This window comes from Triturus cristatus, chromosome 6 (assembly GCF_964204655.1).
Source record: "Triturus cristatus chromosome 6, aTriCri1.1, whole genome shotgun sequence".
Classification (NCBI taxonomy): Eukaryota; Metazoa; Chordata; class Amphibia; order Caudata; family Salamandridae; genus Triturus; species Triturus cristatus.
In genome coordinates, this window is record NC_140589.1 from 511,810,539 (window position 1) to 511,822,792 (window position 12,254).

The 12,254-nt window shown below is 48.7% G+C and overlaps 1 protein-coding gene across 5 annotated transcripts in view; it reads left to right on the forward strand.

Annotated features, from left to right (window-relative positions):
* The window catches only part of RIMS1 (regulating synaptic membrane exocytosis 1), a 1,904,179-nt gene that overhangs the window by 438,733 nt on the left and 1,453,192 nt on the right, over window positions 1-12,254 (forward strand). The gene's annotated exons all lie outside the window — the stretch shown is intronic.

The window sequence follows — 12,254 nt, forward strand, 5'->3', positions numbered from 1 at the left end:
CCTCAACACTTCAGTCTTATTAGTTACTGAATAGGTTTCTAATTCTGGCATTTGTAAATGTAATTTATCATTGTCAGGCATTCTGTTCGGCAACCCTTGAAGAGCCTTGTTAGTTTTTCTTGTTCTACTAAAAGTGATTCTGCAGTGTTAGTCATATGCATATGTGGCAGAATCTCTCATGCTTTTTCTTTGTTCTTAATTGATGATAATTCTACAACACTAGATACAATGGGTAAGAGTCTTCCTTTCTGTGATCTTAAGCCTACTAAAATTGCTATTTATTTAGCATGCTACAGTTGATTATTTGACCATAAATAGCCATGTAGGCAAAATGATTGAAATAATATGGATCACCAAGATTCCAACTTGTTCTCAACTTGCCTGGACTGAGATGGTCTCTTGAAACCCATGTCTTTGAAATTTTGCTAAAGGATACTAGCTTCCCAAAGGAGATTATGAGTTGAACTCCGGTTTTGCATCACAGGCTGTGAGTTTTAGGTGACACCCCCTGTAGGAGAGTAGGATCTGCCTCTTATGTTGCCCCCACTTTCTTTTCTGATGTTTACACTGGTTTCTGGCTATAGTCTGGCTGGGACCCTGTTAATCAGGACCCCAGCCTCTCTGTTCTCTCTAAACAACATGGAGTGCATATTAGGTGCACTAGTGATTGGATACTGTGGTGCCTTATAAGTCCCTAGTATATGGTACCTTAGGTACCAAGGGCATAGGTACTTCACAGGCCTACCAGGGGCTGAAGCATGTATTATGCCACCCCTGGGAAGCAGACTAAATCTGACACCACAGGCCTGCTACTGCAGCCTGGGTGAGGTGGTGCTGGCACTTCTTACTGAGATATAGGTTCACTATATCTCTCCTGCACACACAGTTAACCTCTTGCGTGCCCCGCCCTTTCCCCGCCCTGTGCCGGGCTTTCTATTAGCGGGCGGGGTTCATGACGAGATGATCTCGTCATGGGCACAGCGCAACCGAGGCCCATGACGAGACCATCTCGTCATGGGCACTGAAGGGGTTAAACCTATCAGTCACCCCTCAGGCAGGCACTATCAATCCTGAGGGCAGGGTGCTTGGTTTCCATGTGAGGGGGTGCCTCTGCCTGAGCAAGGCCCCTCTGCAGCTCTCAGAGTCCATTATCTGGGACTGTTTGTGAATGCGGTCAAACCATATACTCTTAAGTGCATTATAACCTCGCGGTAAATGCTAACTTTGGGATGGCTACATCAAAACATGTCGTGTTTGGTGTCAAATGCTTTGGAATCATACCCCTGCTCCAGTAACTGGTGTGGAAGAATGATCCCACCCTTCTAGAGGGATAGACATGTACCTACTGTGGAAACGCGGTAGAATCCTGAAGACCCCTGACATCTCAAAATGGATGCCACCAGTCACAGACACTGGGCTGCCCTCCTGATGATGACCGAAACTCGCAGTGGAGGAGGCCCAACAATAGGTATCCTGTCACAGGGAGGTGTGACCACCTCCCAGACAGGGTTTAGTGTATTGGGGCTGGGTGGGTGGACTCCTAGAGTGCTTTGAAGTCCTGCACTGGGGGAGCAGTAGGCTCCTCTGTGCATACACCAGTTCAAACCGGCTCAGGGGCTACCTGCCCCTGCTCTGGCGCGAAACTGGACAAAGGGAAGTGGGTGTAGCCACCCACTCCCCTGACTCTCCCATAGGTGGGGTCATAGAGCTAGTCCCTCCCTTCCTTCCAGTATAAGTTAGGGAACCCTTGCCATTGCAAACTAGATACCCCTGAATGACACTCTGAAGACGAATCCCGGACCTTCGACATTCCACTACCTCTGGAAGACGGAAGAATCTCCCTTGGAGTCAAGGAGTGACTCCCCTGCTTGGCAGGCACCAAATCTTGCAATCAACGGTCGCAAACTCCACCGCTCCCGCCGGAGCCCGAAGTCCCTGAAGCCCAGGAAGAGGATTTCCTGACTTCTCCAAGGCCATCGTGAGTCCCCAGCGACGCTGAGGCAAGTGGACCCCATGAGTGACGAGGAACCGCAATCCCTGGGTACCGTGCACTATTTTCGAGTGCAACCCCTTCCCGACGTTCTACGAACCTGTGCTTTGGGCCACGTGTGGTCCAAGCCTCTAGCAGGAATCCATCCAAAGATCAGAGGCCTACCCCGTCCCAAGTGACCGTGGGCCCCTGTTGAGTGGATCCTCTTGAGGCGTCTTCGCGATCCCTTGCCGGTTGGCTTGCGGGTCCCCTGAAGACTTTTCTACAGTTCCAAAGGGCTCCCCTGGTTGCTCCAGGCCTGCCCTGACTTACCCTTGCTGGGTGAGTCCCTCAGATATTGCTGGGCTGCACCGCTGACTTTTTGTCCTTTCCCCGAGACTTGTTACCAAGGCTTGTTGCCTCCAATCTGGTCACCAACACTGCAGTAAGCTGCAGACTTCGTGGGACACGCCGAATCCAGCTCTTGGTTGTCGTCGACACCTCCTAGACCTCGTGGCTGAAGAGTCAAGACACCCGTGGATCACCTGAAATCACCCGACGACTGTAGGCATCCATCTTCCTTGCCCCGGGTCACTGCCAAGTGACTTTGAACACTGTCCCCTCTGCTTTCAGGTCTTTCTTCTTCTGAATCGCAGCGACCCGACACCAAAAGACACCTATGCACCCGGCTTCCCTGGGTGAGGTAACTCCAGCACTACAGTGCTCCTGTGGGTGTTGGCTCTAGAACTACTTACCCTGTAAGTGACTTGCTTGTAGACTCTCCCGAAGTATCCTTAAACTCTTAATTTCTAATCGCGACTTGCTCCATTGAAGTCAATAGGGATTCGCGGCTGTGTTCTCACACTGCATGCGTCTCCCGTGGGTCCTTTACTTACCTGCCTTGGGGGATTTCGTTAGGCCCCAGCGCTTCTGAAGGCTATAGGCCTTGTCCCTTTGTCCCTTTGCAAGTCGTTGTTCTTAAGTCTCTTTTTAATATATGGTCTGGTACGCCCCTAGGGCCCCAGCCATACTTGTGCTTAATTTATTGTAAAATGTTCATATATGCATATGTTCCTGACTTCTAATCTCATAAAGAGATTAGCAGAGAGTTGTTAGTAATAAATACATATCTATTTCAATCAATATTTCTTTATTCAGCACTTATAAAGATACCATAAAAGTTCATAAAACAGTTAAAACGCATTAAAAAACATTAAAAAGACAGTTCAAATCATGGCATTTCTTTTCATTTTCCCAGATCTCTATATACAGGGCATTGCAATCAACCCATCTCTCTCGAGTTCCTTATCCTTACCGCCATCTTAATAAAACTCATAATACAGGACAAGGTATATGCATCATTGGCCTTTTGCAAAAACAATAAGACAATCTTGGCATGCCTAAACTTAGCTCTTTTCAAAATTCCCACCAGGAACTTATGCCTAGGTGATGTATAAAATGAGCATAACAAAACAAAATGAAGGGTATCCTTCGGAGACTTATTGTCACAGCCGCAGGTACCCTTCTGCTCCACCGTTAAGGTAAAACCAAGAGGATCAGATAATAAATGATGCAAGAGGTTGAACCTAAAGCGGGTCATATAAAATCTGTCTTGTGCATTATGAATCAGTGAAAGATAAGGCTCCCTTCCACTCTCTCATTTCAGTAATCTATAGGCCACAACTGTAGATTTACACTCCTCAGTGGCCGCCCTGCTTGCAGTTGTCCATTCCCCAAACTTTTTCTTGACTAACGTTTTATTCTGGGCAATGAGGGCTTCAGGCTCGATGAAGAGGTTCTTACAACCAATGGCCTCCAAAGTACACTTTACATAGTTTAGCCATGGGATAGAGCTCCCTTTGTCTCGATTCAGACAATCTATAATAATTTGTCTACTGAGGCCTGCCTCGGGGTTAGACCAAATCCTCACCCAGGCCAGAAGCGGCCTGACCTTGATTTGATCTTCAATATACGGTTCTCCCAGTTCTTCATGTATCATGTAGGCTGATGTACTGTGCGGGACTTTCAGTATCCTTCTACAAAATTTATTTTCCTCTATCTGGACCTGATGTATATGCGCAAAGCCCCAAACTTCAGCCCCATAAACTGCCTTAGCGCAGCATATTGATTTATACAAATTCATCACTTGCTCGGGGGACCATCTTCCCAGCCTTCTCCCATAACCCATTATAGCCCCAGATGAGGCCACCAATTTTGAGCAGTGTTTGTCCACTAAAGGTCTAAACTTTAGAAGCCCGTCAAACAGTACTCCTAGGTAGGAAAAGGACTGGACCCGACCAATTTTGTGAGTTCCTATCTTATAAAAAAAAAAATTGTCTGGTCTGGCCCCCGCAAGCATGATATACGATTTATCTAGGTTTGTTGATAGATCAAGTGAGGACATAAAAGTTACAAATCCATCAATCAGCCTCTGTAATCCCCGCGGAGTCCGTGCTAGGAGCACCGCGTCATCCGCATAGAGCAGGACAGGGACTGGGCGAGTGCCTACCTGAGGAGAATCCACTCCGAGTTTACACAGTTCACTATCTAAGTTATTTATGTAAAGTGAAAACAAAAAGGGAGCTAGGATGCAGCCCTGCCACACTCCACTAGTGCATGGGAATGATGGAGTCTTGCTTCTGTCTTGATTAAAACGAACAGAAGCGGGTGTATTCCAGTGCAGTGCCTTGAGAATATTGACTAGGTCCTGGTCCACCCCAAGACCTGACATCAGGGCCCATAGCTTTTCCCTATTCACGTGATCAAAGGCCACGGAAAGGTCCATGAACCCCAAATAAACCGCCTCCTTACTGGCTATAGTGTACTTGGCGACCAGCAAATAGAGGTTCAGGTACTGGTCCGTGGTTGACCTTCCTTCTCTAAACCCATATTGGGTGTCCGTTATTAACTGGTGGGTGTCTGTCCAATCCGTTAGACGATTTAGGACAACATGACCCAGCACCTTCGCCGTAACATCGATCAAGGATATCGGGCGATAACATTGTGGGTCATCCCGATTTCCTTTTTTAAATATTGGAACTATTGTTGCCGAGGACCAAGAACGCGGCAGACCTGCCACCACTGCCGCGTTCAGGACCCTCGTGAGAATGGGTGCCCACAACTCCACTTTTCCGAGATAAAGGTCTGGAGGAATCCCATCCGGGCCAGGCGCCTTATTTTTTGTTAGGCCCAGGATAGCCCCCTCCACTTCTACCACGGTGATATCAGGCCTTGCAGTCAGTTTTAACCTCTGCCCCTCATCGTTATTAATTTCACCAGTGTGATTATATAGATTTTTGAAATGGGAATGCCACTGCTCCGGCAAAATAATATTTAAAATCTGTGGGGCATTGGAGTCCTGAAAACATGGTGTGTTTATAATTTTCCAGAACTCAGTCAAGTCTCTTCTATCCGCCGCCTCCCTTAAGTCCTCCTAGGCTTGCATTTGGAGACTAGTCTTACGGTTTTTTTGTGCCTTTTTATATATCTGCCTACATTGGGCTATGTACGAATTATCCCTGGGCAGAAGTTTTAGGCTAGACTTTAGCTCTTTATGTGCTTTTGAGCAATCTCTATCAAATCATCTGGGTGTGGTAGGTAATGTCCTAGTCTTGGTGGTCTTTAATGATCCATCAATGAGGTGCGCCATCTTTTCGAAAGCGGTTACGACCGCGGCCCCCTCAATGTTGGGGTCGAGGCATACATGAAATGCGTCTTCCCCTCTGGTTATTAAGCTTTTGTAAAAGCTATCTCCGTCTATTTTAGACCATCTAAGCCTCCTCCCTTGGTCTGATATCGTCTTCACGGCACCTACCCCTCGTGATACGTATTTAATGATTGGTCCTTTTAGCTCTAACACCAGAGGGTTGTGGTCACTGAAAATGCTCCTTTCTATGTCTGCCCTACTGACCCAGGTTTTAAGTATGGGTGAAACCATAATGTAGTCAATATAAGATCGACATCCTCTACCCTTAAACGTGGGATTAGGCTCCCCACCTCTGCCCATTCCTACCAGGTCCATGGTATGGACCAGATTGTGGCCTTTCAACACCTTATCTAAATGCGCCCCGTCCGGTGAATGCAAAAGTGTGGCCCTTTCTCCACTGTGCACCGTGACCAGTCCTTCGTAAGTGGTCTTAGGTTCGCGCACAGATGACAATTTAAATCACCTACGAGAACTACAGATGGAACTGCTCCCGACTTCACAACCGACAGCTGGGCATTTAGGCGAGAGTCCAATTCTTTTGTTATACTTTCCTTCCCATTTGCTTCCACCGCATTATACCAGTTAACTAGGGTAATGTTTACCCCTTTTGAGCGGAGACCTACAGCCTGCATGTTGTATGATGCCCAATTTAGGTTAGACCAAACCCCTTCGATAAGAAGATCTACATATATAATCGACCCTCCCATGGCTCTCCCTGAAGCTGACCTTTGTGCGGGGACTGCGAAGCACTTGAACCCCTCCAGGGAGAAACGGTTACAATCAATCAACCAGGATTCCTGAAGACATATAACATGAAACCTGGTGATGTATTGCCTCCATTTCTAATCCTCATATTTGGCAGCAAGTCCTGCTACGTTCCAGGATACTAGTTTTAATCCGTCCTGCTTGACAGGATTTCTTGCCTCAGCCATGGGGGGGTGAGTACCCACATTTCCCTCCATTATAAAAGTTTCATTTTGGTAGGCCAAAGTATGTAGGTGTTTTGATTGGGTGTCTAAAGCACCACTATCAGGCCCCATTATCTCGATCTCTACTATAATGGATGGTTGTAATATCTCTGCAATAGTTACCCCCTTATCTTCCCCTCTCTGAATTAAATCATGGCTCGATGTTTCCATCGGGGGTACCTTATTCTGTTCTGGACTCTTGTCCCTATCTTGGTTCTGCCTGGGATTTATATCTGTCCCTAGTCAATCCTGTTCTTCTAAATTCGTCAGGGGTTCAAATCTATTCTGAAGATTAATCCCATCCTGGTTCCTCATGGCTACAGAGAGAGGTCTACGATTGTGCCCAACCAGGTTCCACTCCCTGCCTCTTAGACCATCCGTAGCATGCCCCCCGTTGTAGGCCCCCTTCGGGTAAAAAAAAGCTAAGAGGCATAGACCAAATGTTACTCGAATCCGTGGTTGGGCCCCACCTTAATATCTGGTCAACAATCTGCGTATTTCTAAAATTCACAACCACACAATCCCCGATGTTATCCTTGGGCCTAGTTCCCACCCAATTCACCCTTCTAACCATTAATATTTCCCCTTGTTCCATGCCTACTAGGGGCCTATGCTTATTTAACCAAAACATAGTTTTGTTTTTGAGCTCATCATAGGTCTCCAACTGGTCTCGTCTCAGCACTGGGACTCCTCTAAGTATAATCACATAAGGGGCTGCGTCAGGGGGTAGATTGAGAGTTACTGACGTGTTTAAGTGCCCCTGCGTGACGCAATTCTCTAATTGTCCCCGACTAGCGGGGGGGATGAAGCTTCTCTATGGACCCTCACCCTGTGTAGGCCTTTTGGTACTCCTGGGGAGCTTCCCTGCTAATGATGGACAAACTCGGGGGGGCCTGTGTCAAGCCTACAGATTGTGTGTTCGATGGGGTCAAGGGATGTGTGGTTGTGTTGGTTTGATCATTTCGGGTCCTATTTGTGGTTGATGTTTCTATGCCACTGCTAATACCCTCCCCCATTGCATTATTACCCATATATACCTGTGTGGTGTCCTTTCATTTTTCCTTTCATTTAGTGATTCAAGAGATTATAAGGAAACAAGCTGCTTTACATGCCTCTAAAGACTTAGCCTGAAGGCTGCTCTCCACAGCTACCACTAGGATAGCTTTCTTGAAAGGTTGTCTTAAACCTACTACCATAAGAGTCGAATTGTACTGGTGCAAGGTGTCCACTTTAAATAGTGAACAGCATATACCAGGCATTTTCAAACGCTGTGAGGGAGATATCAGAAGCTAGCACCTACCTGGCCATCGACACCTCTAACTGGGACGGCAACGCTGTGGGTCTCCCCTGCCGTCGAACGCGATCATTGGCCGCAGTTGGGGGAGACTACAGCTCCCAGGACACGCAGCGGCAGCACACCACTTCCGCCCATCAGCGCGCACGGAGGCGCTGAAATAGCAGAGGCTCCCTCGGTGGAGCGGGGGCATTTTCAAATGCTGTGAGGGAGATATCGGAAGCTAGCACCTACCTGGCCATCGACACCTCTAACTGGGACGGCAACGCTGTGGGTCTCCCCTGCCGCCGAACGCGATCATTGGCCGCAGTTGGGGGAGACTACAGCTCCCAGGACACGCAGCGGCAGCACACCACTTCCGCCCATCAGCGCGCACGGAGGTGCTGAAATAGCAGAGGCTCCCTCGGTGGAGCGGGGGCATTTTCAAACGCTGTGAGGGAGATATCGGAAGGTAGCACCTACCTGGCCATCGACACCTCTAACTGGGACGGCAACGCTGTGGGTCTCCCCTGCCGCCGAACGCGATCATTGGCCGCAGTTGGGGGAGACTACAGCTCCCAGGACACGCAGCGGCAGCACACCACTACCGCCCATCAGCGCGCACGGAGGTGCTGAAATAGCAGAGGCTCCCTCCGCGTCGCGGGATGCGCGCGGGTGGCGCCGGGCTAAGCCCGGGCAAAGGGCGGGCCCTCTGTGGCCCTCAGAGGCCAGAGGAGGCTGGGCTAGGCCACGGACTTTGGATCTGTTGGACAAATTGATGTGTTGCAGTGAGTTTCTAACATTTTCCTGTAGAGTAATTTGTCTGTGTTTATGTTTTCTGGTTATTAGTTGTGCTCTGTGATACATAGGCAAGTTGGATCATGGCCAAATCTAAAATCGATAAAACTGTATCTGGGCTAGGATCTATGGATAACTTCCTGGTTAAAAAGGTGAATCAAATTAATAATGAGCACAGGGCTTCACTAGGTAAAGGCGACTATCCTGTCACACATGAAGAGGTGCATTTTCCTTTGCTGGCCCAGCCTGCATCTGATATTCTGGGGGGGGGTGTTGGGGGAACTATTTCGGCAGCAGTACAAGTTCACGCTGTTTTTAATGATGCCGTACCTGAATCAAGCCTTGATTCAGTTGTAGAAGAGATACCAACTTCCCCCAGGCCAGTGCACCTATGTAGAAAGGCACAAACCAAACGCGGGGGGAAGACCAGCAAAAAAAGAGCAGATAAAAGTCACCCTGCCCCAAACTGTACTGGGGCTACTATAGATTGCAAGGAAAGTATAAATATGGCAGCCACAAAGTTTAACTTAATTGAGCAGTTTGCTCTCCTAACTTGCTCCATTGAAGCTAAGATAGAGGCTAAATTCTCAGAGCTGAAGAAACCCCTGATTTCTAAACTAGACACGGTGGCATCAGAAGTGGAGAGACTGCGTGGGCTTCTAGTAACATACCAGGCCTTAGTGGGAGAAAGATCTAAGGTAGTGGACAAGAGTTTAGATGCTGAGGGACCGGGCTCGGGTAGAGTAAATTCTCAGCAATTTACTCAACCAATACCCCCACCAGCGTCTACTTCCATACCCACACAGCATAAAAAGGCCATAGTAGCCTCTGAGGGCCCGTCAGCTTTCATGCATGCTAAGAAAAATTGCCACGCTAATCTTCCCCCAGACTGCGCACCTTATGTGGCTGTTCTTATAAATGTTCCTCCCATTGAGCGCCTTTCCCACCAGCCAACTGAGGAATCCCATGATTCATTGAAAAACAGAACTGTATCATGGTTGAACAAAAATTGTGGGTTTCCAGTTATATTTGCTGACCACTGATACTGTCAACTAGGAGGGTGAGCTGGAGTGGTAAATCCAGGAAATCAATAGCTGGTGACTGTATTATAGTCAATTTTAAGCATCCACAGCATGTTGCCACAGTTTTATTAAGAGCAGCTTCCTTAGTCCACAATGCGAATGGCATAAGTGTACGTCCCCTTGGTTATTTTTATACCCATTTGATTAAAGCCCCGCCGTTTTCTGGGTCTTTTCGACCCCCCACTCTTATTCAGTCATCGTTCACTAACGGCGCATACTTGCTCAATGCTGACAAGCAGTGTAGGTCAGGGTTCAATATTGTAACACACAACAGATTTGACACCCTCTCAGGTTTAGAATCCTGTGATTGACGTGAGGAACTTGCGGGTCAGGAAAATGGGTCTATGGGCTGTGCTGAGCCAATCCGGCTAAATAGTAGTCAAAACAATGTTATCTTGTGGAACATTGCGGGGTTGGGTGCTAAGATGGAGGATAGTAATTGGATTAGGTTTATTAAGCAGTATCAAATCATTTGCTTGCAGGAGACCTGGTCCACTGATTGTAATCACTTTTTAGAAGGATACAAGGCTTATTATGTCCCCACTATAGCAACAGCAAGGGGCAGGCCTAAAGGGGGCATGGTCATATTTATCTCAGTTGCACTATCCTGTAAAGTACGTAGAATTTCACCAAGTAGTACTGGTCTCATTGGTTTAGTTCTAAAGGGTGAAAACTGTCTGGCCGGTCTGGTTAATTTTTATAATGCTTTTAATCCTTGCCTAGCTCATAGTCAGATAATTGCACTGAATGTTTTTGTAAGTAACTCCATGAAGGATTGTGTACATAACCTTATGATCATGGGGGATTTTAACGTTCATCCTTGTAAGGATCTTCTTTTTTTCTTTTTTTTTTTTTGAAACCGTTTATTACAGAATCCAAAAAATGTACAAAGATGGGCCTACAACCTTCAGGCCGGCCGCTAGCAAACAGGAAGAGCATATAATACAAGCAGTAAAACACACGCTGCGGCAGAAGAGAGGTCACAGGAGTTGAAAGAAGCGTCGGCAGCCACACCATCCGGACCCCACACAACGGTTTCATTTTTATATAAGAAACGAAAAAACAAATCCACAAGGCAACCAACAGTCGAAGTAGCAGCATGAGCTCCCCTGGGGGGGACCCTACCGATCCACAGGAATAGCAAGGGGGGGATAGGTCGGGACGGAGACAAAGTGAACTCAATGCCCAGAACCAGGGAGACAAGCAGGCTAAGGAGACGGGGCCGGTGACAGATCAGGCGTCAGCGGCGGAGTACAGATTCCCCCACGGTAGGTGTTCCAGGGGCCCCACACTTTCACCCATTTCCCAGGCTTACCTCTCGCAACATACACTACTTTTTCCCGAAACATACACCAATCCATGTTGTCCTTCCACGCCGAGACAGTTGGCAACCTCTGGGAACCCCACAATTGCGCAATATCACGCTTGGCCACCATATATCCCAGAGTCACCCACCACGTCTGTGGCACTGAGTAGTCGGTTGGCTCCCACACATTTAGGAGACATCTCCTCGCCTCGGGCAGCAGCGTCACATGCGTGACTGCCTGCAAAACCGCATGCACACCACGCCAGAATCGCGCCACCTCCGGGCATTCCCACAAAATATGGAGAAAGGTCCCCAAAGCACCACACCCACGCTTACACAACCCGTCCACGGCATAGCCCATACGCATCAGACCCGGCCCCGTAACATAGACCCTATGGAGTATCTTGAGCTGGACGAAGCGAAGGCGAGCCGGTATGGCCACCTCTTTCGGGGAGGCCACCGCAGACACCCAGTCCTCGTCATCCAGCTCCAGTCCATCAGCCCCCCACGCCTCTCGAAGGCCAGTCAGCAGTCCCGAGCAATCATTGATGAGCTTTTTGTAAATTAATGAAATCGTGCCGTCCGGTACATGCCCATCTAGCACTCTATCTTCCAGAGGGGAGTACTCCGGGATGGAGGCAACATCCGGGAATACGGAGCACAGCGCGTGACGGACCTGCATATATCGAAAGTACTCCCTGTCCTGCAACTGGAATTCCGTCTGCAGCACCTCGAACGTCTTAAATCCCCCCTTCGTCCAGAGATCGCCCACCTTGCTGATGCCTATCATGTCCCACTTCTCAAAGCCCTTCGAGGTCCACAGGGAGCCCAGCCGCTCCGATGCATACAGTGGCGTCGCCCGGGTCAACCGGTCCTTCCACCCCATCGCCAAGTTAGCCGCGTGCCACACCCGCACCGCGACCCGCGTAGGGCCCGTCAGACGCGCGTCAAGCGATCTAGAATACAGCGCCCGATTATAGTCGCCACCCGGCAGTAATAGTTTATCCATTTCAAAGGCCGGGTTAAGCGCGGGCCCATAAAGGCCGTGGTTTATCGCAGCCAGCTGGGAGGCCCAGTAATACCGTTTGATGTCTGGGAGGGCGACCCCCCCGTCGTACCACGGGAGCGTCAGCTTCGCAAGGGCGATACGCG